Genomic DNA, 17,507 nt, shown 5'->3' with positions numbered 1-17,507 from the left:
CAGATGGATGCATGGAAGGAGGCCATTACCCCTGTGGAAGGCCCAGGATGGAGCAGAGTCCTTCAAGAGACTTGTGGCCCGTGGAGAGGAAAATCCACACTGGAGCAAGTTATTCCTGAGTAGGACTCATGGTCCTGTGGGGTATCCACATCGATACAGTTCACTCTATGAACGACTGCATCCTTTGAAGGACCATCGGGGTGCAGAGACCCCCCCTACACCCCATGGAGAAGTGACCCTTGGGACAGTAGATATGGAAGAACTACTGCCTGAGGAGTGGACACACCTTGGAGAGGTCCATCAAGGACTGTTACCTGTGTGAGGGACCCCATGGAGCAGGGGAAGGACTCAGAGCTGTGGCCCTCCTGTAGCCTGTGGTGAGGACCATGGTGATGCAGGCTGTCCCCCTGCAGCCCATGGAGGAGTGACCTATGGGACAGCAGATTTGGAAGACCTGTTGCCTGAGGGGTGGACTTATCCCCCTGCACTGCTGCAGGGGGAGGAGGGAGAATATGGAACGAAGGAGGGGTGGGTGGAAAGTGTGTTTAAGACTGTTTTATTTCTCACTCTTTCGATCTTATCCTGTTAGTAATAAATTTTAATATTAACCTCACGTTGAGTCTGTTTTGCTTCTGTGACCGCTCCCAGCTCAGAGTGACTTTAGTGGGTGCCTAGAATCCGGCCAAGGTCAACCTACGACACTTTCTAATTCAGAAATACAGCAACTTCTATGTATGCTTTGGAAGAAAAGAGGCAAAAAATATTTCCAGTACTTCAGTACTTTGAATCCTTCAGTACAGAGGAGACACTTTTACCTGCCACAAAGAGAAATAGTTCAAGAAACTTGATGTTTGAGTTTCTGCCTTGGAGCTCAGCTATCTGTAGCTCTATTCAATTGTGTAATCATAGGTCTTTAATGCCTTTCACCTATTCCGGAATAATCCACTTGATCTTCTACTGATGATCATCTCCTAAGATCTATGTGGTTATAAGAATAAAATAAAGCTGTTGCTAAATTTTCTACGAGAGTGAAATAGGATTTCACATTGACATGGAAATAAAGATAATCCAAGTTGTAGTACTTTGTAATACTTTCACCATCACTACTCTGACAGCACAGCTTGAAAAAAGAAGATGAATCTTCTGTGATTCATGAATATTATTCATACAGGAAGGCAGTGATATTACCTGCCATTAAAAAGTTCTTCAATATTCATGGAGGGAAAGCAGCACATAATAGCTAGGTAGTTTCGATATTGTTAATAAAGAGAATAGAATCGCAGATTCACAGATTCACAGAATACACTAAGTTGGAGGGGACCCACAAGGATCATGGCCCTGCACAGGACATCTCCAAGAGTAACATCTGTTTGTGAGGTGACCTATAATGGGCCAGTGATATTTCTATACTGCCTATTGAAATTAATACCAGTATATGTGCATATGCCTCACTTCAAAGATAAAGAAAGTAATGAAAGAATACATTTATGATAAAGAGTATCATGTGCTCAGTAATAAAATGTAACAGAGCCACTGTTAAAAAAAACCCAAACAACATAAAAAATTGCATACACTGTAATAACATTATTAATATTATTGTATATATTTATGTAATAAATATTTTAAAATTTATGTACAGACATGGTGTTAGATAACAAATAATCTTTGAGAAGAAACAAATGTGTAACAGAGACTTTTTGATATTTTGTAAGTGTCTTTACAACTAAACTAAGGGAACAATTGTTATGACACCCGCCCCAGAAAAAGGAAGGGGGGTAACCCAGGTTTTTATCAATAATTCCCTTGGGGTGGATTAGAGTGAAATGACACTGAATAATCGGTGTCTGAAAACATATACTGGCAAGGTTTATTTTAACGATTCTGCATCAACAGGCATGTTAGCATTTCTGTGTTGTCATATAACAATGTGGCATAGAGGTAACCTTTTGGGGGGGGAGAAAATGCATAGGGGACAATTTTGCATCAACAGGTATACTAGAATTTTAGGTGCTGTCATATAACAATGTGACATAGAGATAACCTTTAGAGGGGGGAGAAAATGCATAGGGGAGAGAAAGGCAGGATAAGAGTAAGGGAAAGAAAAGCTGAGAGTGGACAGATGTATATAGTCACCGCCCACGGGGTCCAGTGATGAAACTTAGTAGTTGCAGCTTCCATGTCTGTCAGTTGAAGTGGTGGCCTTGATCTGCTGGGGGTGAAGGAGGGAAGCCCCCACACTCAAAGAAGTTATGAGTTATTATATCCATGGTCAGTGTCACGGGCCATGCCTCGAGCCTCCAACCTCTCCCTGGGCCCTGCGCAAGAGCTCCTGTGTCTGGCCTAGTTCCCACCCTTTTCCCCACTGGAAGAGGGGGGGATGGGCTCCTATGGGCCATCAGAGGTCCTGCCCCTTCAGGGCCCGACACCTTCAATTGCCCATCAGAGGTACAATGCAACAGTCAAAAGCCTGCAAGCTCGGCTCTTGCCTTTTCAGGGCTTCACGCCTTCAGCACTGGAGGGAGGGGACGGATTGCTCATCAGAGGTATAATGCAAGTCAAAAGCCTGCAAACTTGGTTCTTTACTGGAGGGATGTAGGGGCCCAACTGTCCATCCGAAATGCAAGTCAAAATAAATCATCAAACATTTCAGTCTCTGACAACAATTAAGAAAAGAAACTGCTGGATCTGGGTTACTCTTTCTTATGAAATCAGTAGAAGTAAAGTTTCTGGGAGTATTGAAGAATTGTAATATAATAACTTGAAGAAAACCATAGAGTACTTCAAAAAATTATAGATTAGTTATACTCACAGCAATCTGAAATCTTAGAAACTATTTTAGGAGTGCAAATTTGGAAAAATATAACTTGATTAACACAAAAATTTTTTGTGCATTTTTTTAGTTTATCTTTTTAAGGTAAAGGTTATGTCTTACTTATTTGTCAGATTTCAGCGTTAAGCAAGCTGTCAGAATGATGAAGATATGCAGTAAACTTTGCTTGAGAAGATTTTTTAGAGATCTCTTGTGAGGAGTCCACATCAAAAGCTAACGTTTAATGCATTGAATCATCTTGAAAGAGAAAAAGGTCTGACGCAATGGGCTATATTTTAGCTGAAGCACAGTGAAGATACAGTAAGTATGAACTACAATCTTTTCAGTCTGTCATAAGAAACATCACAGAAGAATGTCAACATCTAGTTTACAAAATGAATGCACATTGAATTTAGACAATATACTAGTAGTTGTTCATCTCTGCATCCTAAAATCTCCAAAGAGCAAAAAAGATCCTTTGGTGTAATACTGCTAAATAGCTGAGATACGCCTGCCACTACCTTCATGGGTTTTTCTTATTTTGCTTGACCTTGCTATATTGGACCCTGCACAATTCAAACCTACTATATTACAGTTACCTTCTTTTTATTTGTTTTTGTTTAAGCATGGTACTGCTGCTGGTTTATCCACTGCAATACAGAGAAGAGCTGGAAACCCTGAACAGTTCCCTCTGTTGTACCTCCCCCCAGCTGCAATATTTCTCTTTTCCCTGCTAAAATGTTGGAACAAAACAGAGCACTGGGAAATCAGTGTGAAATCAATAAATATTAGGAGAGAAATTAATCTGCACCAGCATAGTGTTTCTCATACCAAAATAATTCCCTATGGAGAGACTTTCATGTTCCTGTGTAATGGTCTCCAGCAAGAGAGTAACAACCCCCAGGGGAAGTTCCAAGCTCCCATTCTTGATAAAAGATCAAATTATCTCTGCAGAAAAAGAGAAAGAAAACAAGTGAGTGTTAGTGAAAAAAAAAAAAAAAAAAAAAGAGAAAGACATCTTCCCACTCACACAGGATCCAGAATGCTTCTAATTCATTTTCTAATAACTTTGTAGCATTTTGAAACTAAATGGTATTAGGACATCAAAGATTGACCAATATATGAAAGACTTAAAGAATGTCCAGTGTAATAAATATCTCACATACACTAAATTAAGAATTTCTGGTGTTGGACTGATAGAAAAGTTAATACAGAGACGTTCTTCATTGTTTAGCTACATGGTTCAAATTACAACCAATTATTGATTTTATGACTGTCACAGAAAAATGCATAACACATCCGCTGTGAATGAAATGGAATATGAAAAATACAAGTTTAATCAGATTTTCTAGATTAGTGTATTGTTAAATCAAAGAAGAAAATCTAAGATAATACCATCGAACAATCAATACTTTGAAGTATAGATAGTACATGTGTAAACAAAACAAATAGTTTTGTAAGAATTTATGAACTGATCAATGTGGTACCATCTCACATTCAACAAAACCTAGATATTAGCAAGTTTTCTTTGCCCTAGTCTCTGTTTCTGTTTTGGACAAACCAACCGGAGAAACAGACCTCCAAATAAGCCACTCCTTTTTTGTTTCAACCTATCCCCACCCATTCTAACAATGAAGGGACAATACAAAGAGAGATAAATAAAAAATAACAATTTAATAAAGGAAATATCAGTAATTACAAAGCCACAAAGGAAAACAATTTAAGCTAACAGAGGCAGAAATAATTTTCTAGCCCTTCTACCTTCCCCTCCCCCCTGACCCTGGACAAAACCGAAAGACAAAATGATGGCAGCCATGTGGTTTCCAGCCCACACCCTCCATGATGATGTGATGGTATGAATATTCATTGCTAAACTTCCACCCCTTGGCTGTTTAACCATAACAGAAATGTATGCCTTTGTATTTTCAGGTTCAGGTTGTTATTTTTTTTAATCTAAAAATTGTGAGCAAACAAATTTTTCCATGCAGTTTTAATATTAGGTTATCATTCTTGTAAGGAGAACATACATAGTAGATAATTTAAAACCAAAAACAAACCAAGCAACCCAAACAACTAAATGAGTATATGAACTTAGAAAAAAAAGTATTTGATATCTGCATGTGTTCTGTTGGGATTAAGCAGTGCCATAACCTACTCAAGTGCTAACTACTGATTTAACTACTGCTTAACTATTTGTGTACTACAGGCATATTTTAGTACAAGGATCAAATAATTCAAGGAAATCTTATCTCCAGTATTCCATAGACCACCATGAAACAACTCACAGCACTCTCTTCAGTTCTTATAATATAATGTTTGTGGAAACAGCAAATGATCAGTAAAAAACTGATCAAATGGGGAAATTATCTACAGAAATAAAAAAGTATTGATAAGGAAAACTTTTCTGATGAAGTGATCAGGATTTGGATGTGACCATAACTACAATTCTGTGTTTGAAGTATGCTTTTTCCTTTAAATTTGCCAATATTTACAAGGATATAAAGATTCTTTTCTGTTCTATATACCAGGATACATGTTTGCATCATGTAATACAGTTAGCTGAAGTCCATGCTTGGACTTTTCTCTACCTTTCATTTAGGTGTTTGGTTCTGCAAATTTAACAGTGTCCTCTGTAAAAAAATACAGGACTGAGCCATGAAGTTAGCAGATGAATTATTTTCAGGAAAGGGAGAAAGAAATTTTTGGCCTTGACCACATAAGAAGTTTGTAAATTATACAGAGCCAGAGCCCTAAAAAACAAACAGCAGGACACAGATCATGACTGTGTGCTTGGAATCTCTCATGTAGTGCATCTTCAATGCCTAAGACTTTCTTTAGCATAATAACAATTAAACAGTGTCTGCCACAACAAGACAGTTCATGAATCAATTCTGTGACTATGATTCATTTACCAGATATAAGCCTCTAAGATATCAAGCGGTGCTAATAGGTAGCTGCTGTATCATCTCAGAGTAATTTTGTATGTGAAATAGGTCTTGCTGTGAGGTTACCAAAATATGTGTCCTTTTGGTCAGGAATTGTGAAATAGGAAGACTTTGGTCCCATAACTTGTTCTGGTTTATTTTGTTTTGGTTTTTTAACTTCAAAAGTGTTTTAACAGATACAGAATAATATTTAGAATAAAATGATCAGATCTATGTGTTTTAGTCCTGTTCAAATGTTCAAAAATTCTTAGACAACATTTTCTTTGGTAAAAAAAATGTTCTAACAATGATTGCTCTTAAAGAACTGTTTGGTTTCAATTTATGCTTATATAGGGGAAAAGATAATTGCAGTAACTATGAATACTTAATGTGCATCTGTCTCAATTAATGTGCATGTCTGTGTCTATGTGCATGTGTGAACATATGTATGTGTAAAAGGCACATTGGAACTAACTGAGTGTGGGTTAACCAATAAATCTTGACTAACTATATGAACTAGATTAGGATTTCTCTTCCTCTTCTTCCCTACCCAACCCTTGGTTTAAGTTTGCATAATTTACTCTTTAGCTTGGATGCAAAGTTATTTGTTTCTTAACAAATTGTTATGAAAATTGCATGTGATAATATCATATAATCCAAATTATCCAAATAATTTTATGTTCCTAAAAATTTTCCTCATATATTATACAAATATAAATGATGAGTACTGTTAGAGTAATATTAGTAAGTTTACATTTATATTAATTTTGTGTATGTGTGTGAGTATCTGACTCAAAATTTAGTGGTATTTATGTAAAGAAAAGTATTTAAAAGTGTTGCTTATTTCCTTGACCTCCTGCCAGCAGATGGAAGAGGCCATGCACACACAATCAACAGAAATTGCAAGAAGAGAAGAAAAGCCAATGGCGCTGGAAGAATGGCACTCATGGGGACACTAAACAGAAGCCTGGAATTACAAGAGCAATGTTTTCATAACAGCAGCTTGTGCTTGCAATTTTTTTTTCTTCCTGGCAACACTGCTAAAATATTAGCTTTGAAAAAAATCCAAGAAGATTTGGAATAGTAACACACACACACAGAGAAATTATCTGTCTTACTAAATTACAACTTGAAAAGACTGAAGAGATCATTTACCTGTTTTACTTTATTCTTTTCCATTATTTTTTCTCCAAGATACAGCTCTAAGGATGGGGAAAATAAAGGAAAATGGAAAGATAATAATAAAAATAATAACTAATAATAATAGTTTGTTAAAAGAAATACACAAGGGATAGAGACACAATATATTAATTTTGGTCAGTATGACAGGTTGTTTATATACCCCTTTCTCAGAGAAGAAGTTATTATTTAGAGAGGTAAATATATACTTTTCTATTTTTTTCTTGTTTAATCATATGTGTATAAATATGTGTATGTGAGTACACATACATAGAGACACAAAGAAACAGAAAACCAGGCAAAAAGAGAACATATTTAAATGCATCTCAGACTATGTTCCCTGTATGTTTAGACTTTATATGCTAGAAGGTGGCATTCCATACTGTTTCCTTTTGTACAACACATGATGCAATAAGTTGTTTTTTTCCAGATTATGCTTTAACAATTTGGATGACTCCTATCTATATTTTCCCAATGGAGATAACATCACTTGAAATGTCCTTTGTTCATAGTCAGGATCTAACTATCAGAAATACGCCATGTAACAGCTGCTATGCTCAAATAAGCGGTAGAAATAGAGATGCAGTATTTAAGAGGAAACACTGAGAAATGTCTTCAAGCTGTTTAGTAGTAGCTGTCCAAGGCGGTCAAGTACACAGTGCTCTCCTGATAGTGCTCAACTTCATTTTTTATTTGGCATTAGCGGGTATATGCACAGCTTCTCTTATCACTTTTATCGTTACTTGTAAATTACTAGAATTATCCATCCGAAGAAAACCCAGCATTTTCTCTCCAGATGTTTTTAGGGCAGGATAGCTTTGATTAGGATAGATAGATAGATAGATAGATAGATAGATAGATAGATAGATAGATAGATAGATTGATTTGTAAACGAAAAGGCTGTTTATGTTCCTTCATTTCCTCCACATTTGCCTAACTCAATATTTCTAGAGCCTGACCTAGCTAAAGGCAGAATATAAAAATATAATATAAACACAACATTAATCTGTAAAAAAGATTTTACATTTCAGTCACCATCCCAAGCCACTGCTGTGATGTTATTGTTTTTTAAGGTTTTCCCCTTGAGAATAAAATAGATGGAATGATAAACATAGTAAACAGCATGAGAGGCAAAGAGGCATGAAAAAAATACAATGCCTTGCTTTTTGGGAGTCTAATTCTTGTTCTAATGGAGATAATAGAGAGTGTTGACACTTCTGATGAAAACACAAGGAGCAAAGAAATGTTCAGGTTTGATTTAATGATGATCAAACTCAAATAGTACTTACACTTTTTCAGTTTTAAAGAGATTGAAAAACTTTGTAAAAAAGTACTTCTAGCAAAGCCTATAAAGAGTTAGGTGCCATATGATGCAGCATTCAGAGTCACATTGAATGTTTCATATTTTCAGATCTTTAGCACATGTCATGTCCAAGATGTAGCACTTCTGATTCCATACTTCCACTAGACTTGTTTTCCTAGTTGCATCCATTTTCTTTTTAGTATTGGACTGTCTTCTCAGGTCTAGGTAGTACAAATGCTATCTCCTTTTGGTCTCCAAAGTATTTCTGTGGCTATCCACATGGACAGTTATCCATATTTTCCATTTTGTCCTACAAATCCTCTAAATGTCTTCCTGTTTCCCATTTTCTAGGACTTTTAACAATAATATTTTAGACCTTATTCTAGCTCAGTCCTGCTGTTCACTACAGGTTATCAAGTGCTAGCTCTAATCAACCTAACCAAACACTGATTCTAATCACAAGGCTCTTTGAAATTAATTCCATTATTCATAGACTACCATACAGGCTGTCTGTGGAGCCTTAAGGAGTCGCTCCATAAAACTCTTCTGAAGTATTTCTTTATCTGACATTTCAACTTTGCATCAACCAAATTAAGGTAGGATTATGAGGCTTTTATTGTTCTCCATGGAGGAGGGAGAAGGAGGGTAAAAATATTTGTGAATTACTAAGTTACCCAGGCCTGTATCAAAGGCCTGAAAGACCCTGTGAGGGAGGGAACAATAGATCTTTGTTTTGTAGGACTGGATTACTCATATCTGTTTACTATAATTTGATGAGATCGTTAAAATTGTAATTACTGCAATGATAAATCGAAATTCTGTCGACATGACATGCTCCATTCCTGACCACTACAGGATTTACATGTTTTTCAGTGTAACTCTGTTCTATTCTGTACATTTTCACATTGCTGCCCCCTAAATTTTAATTCCCTTTATGTTTATATCAAACATTGGTTTTGTCCTCCTTTAATATGAGTTATGAATTGAAGCACGTTATGCATAAGAGTTTAATGACGTTTAATGAGGGTAAGGCATTGTAAAATTGGCTGTAGCAGATCACGGAGATCTGGTTTCTCCCCTAGTTGATATTTTAGTATTACGGCATAAGACAATTAACATGAAGTAGAGATCTGATTTTGAAAATAATAATAGATGATTAAAGCTGATACTTATCAACACTAAAAATCAACAAAATTTCCAGAAATGATCCACTGCAAGTTCCTCCTTTACTAACATGTAACTTGGATGATTTTTTAGATGTACATTGTGGATAAAAGTTAAAAATTTTGAGAAGTTTAATTAAAGTTTATTTTATTAGTTATTTAAAAGATTCAGAGCAATTCTATTTAAGAATTGATATGTTAGAAGAATCTGAAATAAAACAGGAATTCAGTTTTAAATAAAATATATACTACATCAAAATTTATATAAATCACAACACTTACAAAAATGACAGTGATTACTCAATATATTCAATATTAGTGGCTATAATCACTGAAGAAGCTATGCTCCTGATCATACCCAAATTTTTATTAGTTCCTAAAGTTTGTGAGACTTTTCATATGACAAGCCAAAAACGTAGGTGAATATGTTTCTTTTTCCCTTATGTCTCATATGCATGATTGAACTTTGTATACATAATTTTCTTTCTTAAATTTTATTTGGAAGCTGTATACAACTGGTAAAAAGAAGGTTTTATGAGTGATTTCTAGAGAAAAGTGGTGAGAAAGAGGAAAATCTTGTCAGGACATAAATTGTCCCTCTGTTATTGAAAAGAGGTTGTCCCGATGCAGTGTAGTACATTGTTATTTTCTGTTGCATGTGTAACCACACAGAGGAAAATCCAATTGAGTCACAGAACGGATCAGCTTGGGAGGGACCACAGTGGGTCATCTGGTCCAGCCTCCCTGCTCAGACAAGGTCATCCTAGAGTATATTTCACGGAGTTTTGTCCAGATGGTTCTTGAATACCTCCAGTGAGGCAGACTTCTGAAGTCACAGTGCAGAAGAGGAAAGGCATCGTCCTGATAACACCACCAGTAATCCAGCAGTAAATCCTTTTGCTTCATAAACCAATCTTTTAACTTCAGGGGTGTTTCCACTATACCTCTTTTGTACATCCAAACAATTGCTTCCTTCTTCAACATGCTAAAGATAATCAGATCCTCCCAAAGCTCTCACTACCTCCTCCACTTTCTTAGATCATCACTGATTCAATTGCTTTCAATGGATCAACATTTCATTTCTGTTCCTTGTGACTCTGCCTTCATTTGTCCCTATGGTATTCTGCTTGTCTCAAATATCACATCTTCTTTCTTATTTTCCTGATCAATTGAGGAAAAATTTGAGTAGATTAGAACTTTTATCTTCTCCATTTCCCATGTTATCTTACTTTCTTCTAGTCTTCCCTTTACATGAGGCAGAAACATAACTATGATACAGTTCGTTCCACTGAAAAAAAAAAAAATTATTTACTGAACTAACCCAGTCTATTTGTGCCATACCAGTGGAACTTGGAGTAGAGAAAACATAGTCATGACTGGTTAGAGCTCTACATTCTGTTTTATTTGAAATGTTTCATAAAGAGTGTTCAATGTCTGAAGGTAGCCAAGGGAAACCTCTGACATATTGCTGTTATAAATACCAAAATGATAGCAGATTTTCACCATTAACAGTAGGGGGGAAAAACCCCAAAACCAAAACACCCTAAGTGATTACATGCACAAAAGAACTTCTTTAACATTATCAAAACAACAGGAATAATTTTAGGAGATTTAATTGCTACCAAAAAAAAAAAAAAGGCAAATCAAGAACATGGGAAGAGAAATTAAACACATGTGCAATAGACAAGCTGTTAAAAGAAAATAATCAGGAAAATGAGGAAGTAGCCAAAGTCAAACTACATGGCTTTAAATCTCTGAGAAAATATTTCTCATTAATAGTATTACCTACATGTGCAACAAAGTCATTATTGCTTGCTTAGCAGATCCCTTCACATACAGTATTGTGGATTAGTAGCGATGAAAAAAATGTTACTAATGTCACAACATCATAACATGAAATGACAAGAACTAAAGCTGAAGTGAAAAAGGTTACTTTTTCAATGAGTTTTATAAAGGAATTTTAAATCAAGAACCTTTCACCCTGAAGAAAGTATTTATTCATTTCTTCAAAAGTTTAGAGACAAAATATGAGTAAAATGTGCTTCAGCAACATCTATGAGAAGTGGATATGTTGTGTGAATTTTCAGAGTTGTCATAATATCATTATTTCCAGAAAACATTATTTTGATGTCAAATAATGCGTTGAATTGTATGGAGAAAACTAAATACCTTAATAAGATACCTCAGTGCCATGTAGCACATGATGCAAGTGTGTCTGAAGCAAGTACATTAAAGGAGAATTTTACACTCAGTAAACTGAAAAGCGCTTTGGGGATAATCTTTTGTTGAGTCAGGTATTTTATACAAATGTGTAAATAAACAAACATGCTTTCAATTGAAAAGTTTATTCATCGACTATATCTTACCACCTGTAAATTGAGAGTCATCGTGAGAGTGATAATTCCTTTTTCCTAGCATTAGATTACACTGCTCTTTTGCTCATAAGCTTTTGAGGCTGAAAGCAATTTTCTAGCAGCATAGTGTGAGTAACAAGTATCTAATGTTGGCAACAGGTTTTGCTATAAATCCAATATGTTTTTGGATGAAAGGAAATGTGTGTAGAGCAATTTTAAGTGCATCTTGAAGAAGCATTTAATGCAAATCAAAATATTTCCATAAACAATGAAGACCACCAAATGACTAAGTCGGAGAAATGTGGTCATATTTGTGTTCTGTTCTGTTACACGTAACGTAAGATCCTCCCCCTCTACTCTGCTCTTGTGAGACCCCAGCTGGAGTACTGTGTACGGTTCTGGTGTCCCCAACATAAGAAGGACATGGAACTGTTGGAGCAAGTCTAGAGGAGGGCCATGAAGTTGATAAGAGGACTGAAGCACCTCCCCTATGAAGACAAGCTGAAGAAGTTGAGATTCATCTTGGAGAAAATAAATTTGCGTGGAGCTGTCATAGCAACCCTCCGATATCTGAAGGAGGCCTACAGAGAAGCTGGAGAGAGACTCTTCATCAGGAACTTTAGTGATAGGACAAGGACTAATGGGTACAAATTGAAAGAGGGGAAATTTAGGCTAGATATTAGGGATAAATTCTTTATTGTGAGGGTGGTGAGACACTAGAAAAAGTTACCAGGGGAGACTGTGGATGCCCCAACCCTGGCAGTGTTCAGGGTCAGGCTGGACGGTGCCTTGAGCAATCTGGTCTGGTGGGATGTGTCCCTGCCCTTGGCAGGGGGGTTTGGGACTAGATGAACTTTAAGGTCCATTTCAATCCCTTAATATTCTGTGTGATTCTATGTAGATTGTGCTGAAGAGTCTGTGACCAAGACAGTTAACTGCTCTAGAAACTTCACTTTCTTTCACTTCAAAAAACCAGTCCAACTGAGCAGTCTTGATAATGTTTGAAGCATATAGCTCATTTTCAATCATGATAACTTTCATCACTGTGAGAAGCACCCTGATTACAATAGGACTAGGAAAAAGCAAAATCTTTCTGGAGGAATAGAAAAATAATAATTTTACTTTCAAATCTCATTCTTTAAAGGACTGAAAAAAAAAAAAAAACAAAAAAACCCAGCATAAAGAACCTGTCTGAACTGTCAACATTAATAAAAAATCCTTTTCTATTCTGCATATGGTGGTTTCAGGACAGCAACTGAAGGGCAGCAATACCTATTGGAAAGATTTTCATGACACTGATAGTAATGTCACTTGCATGAAAATAAAGAAATATTTAGGCTTAGGTTCAGAACTTTCTATAATCATAATGAGCTTATAAACTCAAGGTTTTTTAATAGATGTCTGATATTTCTGAAAATAACTCTGATAGTTTTTAGTAGACATCGTATCCTAAATGTACCTTTCTTTGCTCAATGACACATTACAAAAAGTATAAACTGCTTTAACACACGTCAAACACTTGAACTAAAGTATTAAGGGAGTAGGTCTAAAAATAAAAATACTTTTTCTTGTGTCCTATTAGTACATCCTGTGATGTCTATTAGGAATCCTTTGTTTACTTATTTTTGTTACCACTGCTGTAACTACTTTGGTAAATTATATAAAGTTAAAATACACAAAATAACAAAACAAAAACCAACCAAGAAAATACATAACTAAATATAATATTATGTGGGATTCAGAGAAAAATAATAAAAAAGAAATGAAATAAGTGTGCGATCTTAGAAACACAGAAATAAGCAAATGGTTACTACTCAGTTCCATTAAAATTTGTTTGCATCTGAAAATATTTGTAGGTTTACTTCTCTGAACATTTTGAATGGGTTTTGACTGTTCTTTCTAATATTCTTATCTAATGTGAAAATTTGCTGAACTAATACTAAAAAGCATGACTGTGGTCTTCCAGTTTTGTGTAACAGATTTTGAGGCAATAGATAGTTGGCTATCAACCACGTTTCTGAGAAAAAAATCTTCACAATTACAAGGTTACATGATCTGCCAATTTTCTGAATAAGTCATTCTTGTTTTGCTAAGTCTATTACAAAAATAAATAAATAAATAAATAAATAAAATTCAGAGCCTGGATCTGCAAATACATAAGGAGAGTGCTTTATAGTATGACATCCCTTTCAACATATGCAGTGGTACAAAATCTAAATGTATCTGTCTGCAATGTATTTTTTATGCATAAACTGGGAGCTTAATTCAGTTACCAAAACTTAAATGTATAGAGCCGTCTGAAACACCCTGTGCCATGCAAAGCATCCACACAGAGCTTGAAAATATCAGATGGAACTTCTTGTTGCTTTGCTCTAAATTATTAGACTCAGTAGAGGTTAGGTCAATCATCCTACTTCATCTCCAGTTTAACTAAAAATTTGTATTCTCACAATTGAATCAAGTTCCTAGTCAATGCAGCAAACAATATTTAGAGGGATTGTCCTCCACTCAATAGAGGTAACTAATTGAGGGTGACCTGCAGTTTTTCTGACTAATATGAATGCGCTGAGTGGATCTCGTTGACTTCGTGTGTACTTAGACTTTTGTGTAAGCAACTATGCTTAGACAGACCAAAATTTCTCAGTTTAGAATGATTATCACTTTTTGCAAGAATACTGAAAGAAAACAAGAGGAGGAAAACATCCCGAGAGAGAGCAGATTAAGATAGGGTGCTATGAAATGAGCTGATGTAAAGAAATCTTGTGTTATCTAACCCTTGAATTTGACGAGGGAAGAACTAGACCTTTTTTTCTAAATGTTTACTATAGTCTTACTGAATTTTACTTTTTCTATATAACCCGAAGCTGTGATTTTAGCCATACCTTTCTTAAGAAATTTCATTTAATCTAATGAAATGTTTTCTGCACTCCAAAATCTGTTAAATAAATTTTTGCCACCTTTTGCTTTGCTTTCTTTCTCAACTCACTGTTTCTACAAATGCACTGGCATTTGCTAATGGTGTAACTGTTGGAGTCATATTGTAAACCAGCTCAGTGAAAGGGTCTATATTATAAAATAAAAAGGAAAACATATTTTCATTTTCAGAGGAGAAAATGAATACGAGACTACATTATCAGTTATATTGTTCTCATGATTGTTCTTTTGTCTATATTATCTCTGTGCTACAATGTTAACAGACAGTACAAATTTCTCGCCCTACAGTGAATTAATTAAGCAGGCAGCAAATAAAAGAAAAAAAATGTTGATCCCAAATTGTACACATTACTAATTACTTTTCTGAGAGAGTGAGAAAGCAGGTAAGCAGCTCCTTCTAACCTGAATACAAACAAAATATGTTTAATCTAAATCAACCATTTCAAAGGATTTTGTTGCAATTAAGCACATGCATTGGATGGAGTTGATGATCCAAATGGAGAGGTCAGACAGTGGTCTGGGGCAGAGCTTAAAACACAAACATGTCAGTTATAGAGATTAGGGGGAAATGGGGAAATACTAAGGAATTCATAGGCTCAGTGGTAAGAAAAGTGAAAGGAGCTATGACGTTGAAAACACAAGTGTAATACGACGAGACAGGAAGAGGAATAAAGAAGCATGGAGTGACACTGAGATAAAGATGCTGTGGGAGAAGAGACATGGAGCAGTAAACCACAAATCATTTGCCAGGGAAGTCCCTAGTGGCTGCAGGCTGGCATGCTCCTCCCAAAGCGTGGTTCTCCCTGTGTTGGCATGTTCTGTGATTCTGTGATCCTGTAAAGAAAATACCGAAAGGGTACAAATCGTATGGTCTGATACTACATATATTTAAAATACACTCTTGTGGGCATTTAAGAATTGATCCAAGACTTACTGACGAACTTGAACCTTAACCAATTCATGTGACTTTTATAATAGATGGAATATATAAAGATTTTGTACTTTACATGCACACCAAGTGTCTATACACCTCTTTCTTTAGACATATAAAAGGAAGGTTTATATAGCTGCAATTCAGTTGAAGTTTTTAATACTACGGGTAAAATAAAAGGTGGCTGAATATACTGAAGAATTTATTAACTGAATTTGATTCTCTGAGGGTTTGTATCAGGAAGATTCACTGACTGAGCTGAAAAATCTGTTCTGATATATTATGGCACAACAGTTTTTTTCCTGGATACACCTTCTAAGATTTATTTTTAAAGCTTCCTGCAATCTGGCATACAAACCAGCAATATTTAAAAGACACAAAGAACTAGGAGATGGTCAATTCTTATTTAAATGAACTTCCTCATTCTATCTTTTTCTTTTAATAATAATAAATCATATTTGCTGTTAATACATCATTAAAAACACTGTAGAAACTAAGTGCTATTCTATTCTTGTGCTGGCACTTGGCAATAGAAGGTCCACTCTAAATTTCTCTTACTGAAAGGTTTTGGTCATTAGTATCTGTGGCATGAAACAGATCAAACAAAATGTCATGTTCAGGCTAACAGCAAAAAGCAAGCATTAGCAGGCATTAGCTGAAAGAAAAGAACTTTGAAACAGGAGAGAGCAAAAGGGGTGTTTGGTTTCCTTATACTTCACAACCCCAAATTTCTAATCCAAGAGATAAGATTTAATTATTTCTTATGCTAACTAATGGAAGAAAAGGTGACCATGGAACTTTCTCTTTAGCCTTAATGTGTTCATAATAATAAAAATTCATATAAACTTCATATTCAATTCAATTCAATATATTCAATTCATATAAAAATTCATATGAACTTCTTATTGCTCATTTATCCTACGATGAGGTGGGAACATGAGGTTGCATGACTGTTGCTCACTTATCCCTCAACAAGAATACTACTCTAAAGCAATTAGCTATGCTTTGCTACCATTAGCAGAAAACTAAGTCATGGGAAACTTGCACCCACTATACTCCTGCAGTTGTAAGGGCCTCCACAGTGTTCCTTACAAAGCTGTAGGTTTGTAAGTCAGTGTGCTGTTTTTAGCTGGGATAGAATTAATTTTCTTCATAGTAGCTGGCACAGGGCTATGTTTTGGATTTATGTCAAAACCAGCACACTCAACAATATGCTTCATAAATAATACGTGCAAACTTTTCCATAGGAATACCTACCTCTAGGCAAAAGACAGAGACATCTTCGAGTTTCCTATCTGACATTTCAAACTGTATTTGCTTTAGCATTCAAAATCCTTCCACTCCTACTGCTATTATACAGCCACCTCTGCAGTGCTTAGTCACCCTCAGAAGATGTGAGTGGAAGATCTGTAAGGGTAGATTTCTGTAGCCTTAGCACTCCAAATGTGCAGATTCCTAACTAGATTTCTGATTCTGCTTTTACCAAGTAGCTATACTAGCTCTTAACACTTTCCATTTCTAACCTTCTTCCATCATGTTTTTGTTGCGAAGCATTCACCCTTTGAAGTAAATTGCAAGCAGCACATTTGGAGTATCAGGAAGAATAAGCAAACTTTCAAACTTGACAATAATTGCATTTTCTATGACAGGCTTTGATATCTTCTGTATTCACATCTATCTTTAATAAAAACATCTAAGTAATGACTACCAAAAATAAGTCTTATTCTTCCTTCTACTCCTTATATTCTCTTTGGCAATCTAAAGTAACATACATAGTATTCACATTATTTCTCAGCTAAGCAAAGTACACAGGAACAGCAAAAACATGAAAGTGCAAGATTTTTTTCTATATTTGAAGAGAAATTTTCAAGAAGTAATAAAGCACCTAACTAATAAATCAACATTATGAA

At 35.6% G+C, this 17,507-nt stretch overlaps 1 long non-coding RNA gene across 3 annotated transcripts in view; it reads right to left on the bottom strand.

Moving 5' to 3' along the window:
- The window catches only part of LOC135409864 (uncharacterized), a 92,670-nt gene that overhangs the window by 27,031 nt on the left and 48,132 nt on the right, over positions 1–17,507 (bottom strand). For all 3 annotated transcript variants that reach the window (XR_010428393.1, XR_010428392.1, XR_010428394.1), the window contains 2 exons: positions 6,889–6,935; positions 3,641–3,757 (listed from right to left, as the gene is read on the bottom strand). This is a non-coding gene — a long non-coding RNA (uncharacterized LOC135409864). The remainder of the gene's footprint in view (positions 1–3,640; positions 3,758–6,888; positions 6,936–17,507) is intronic.

The sequence above is a fragment of the Pseudopipra pipra genome, chromosome 2 (assembly GCF_036250125.1).
Source record: "Pseudopipra pipra isolate bDixPip1 chromosome 2, bDixPip1.hap1, whole genome shotgun sequence".
Classification (NCBI taxonomy): Eukaryota; Metazoa; Chordata; class Aves; order Passeriformes; family Pipridae; genus Pseudopipra; species Pseudopipra pipra.
This window is presented reverse-complemented; position numbering and strand designations above follow the sequence as displayed.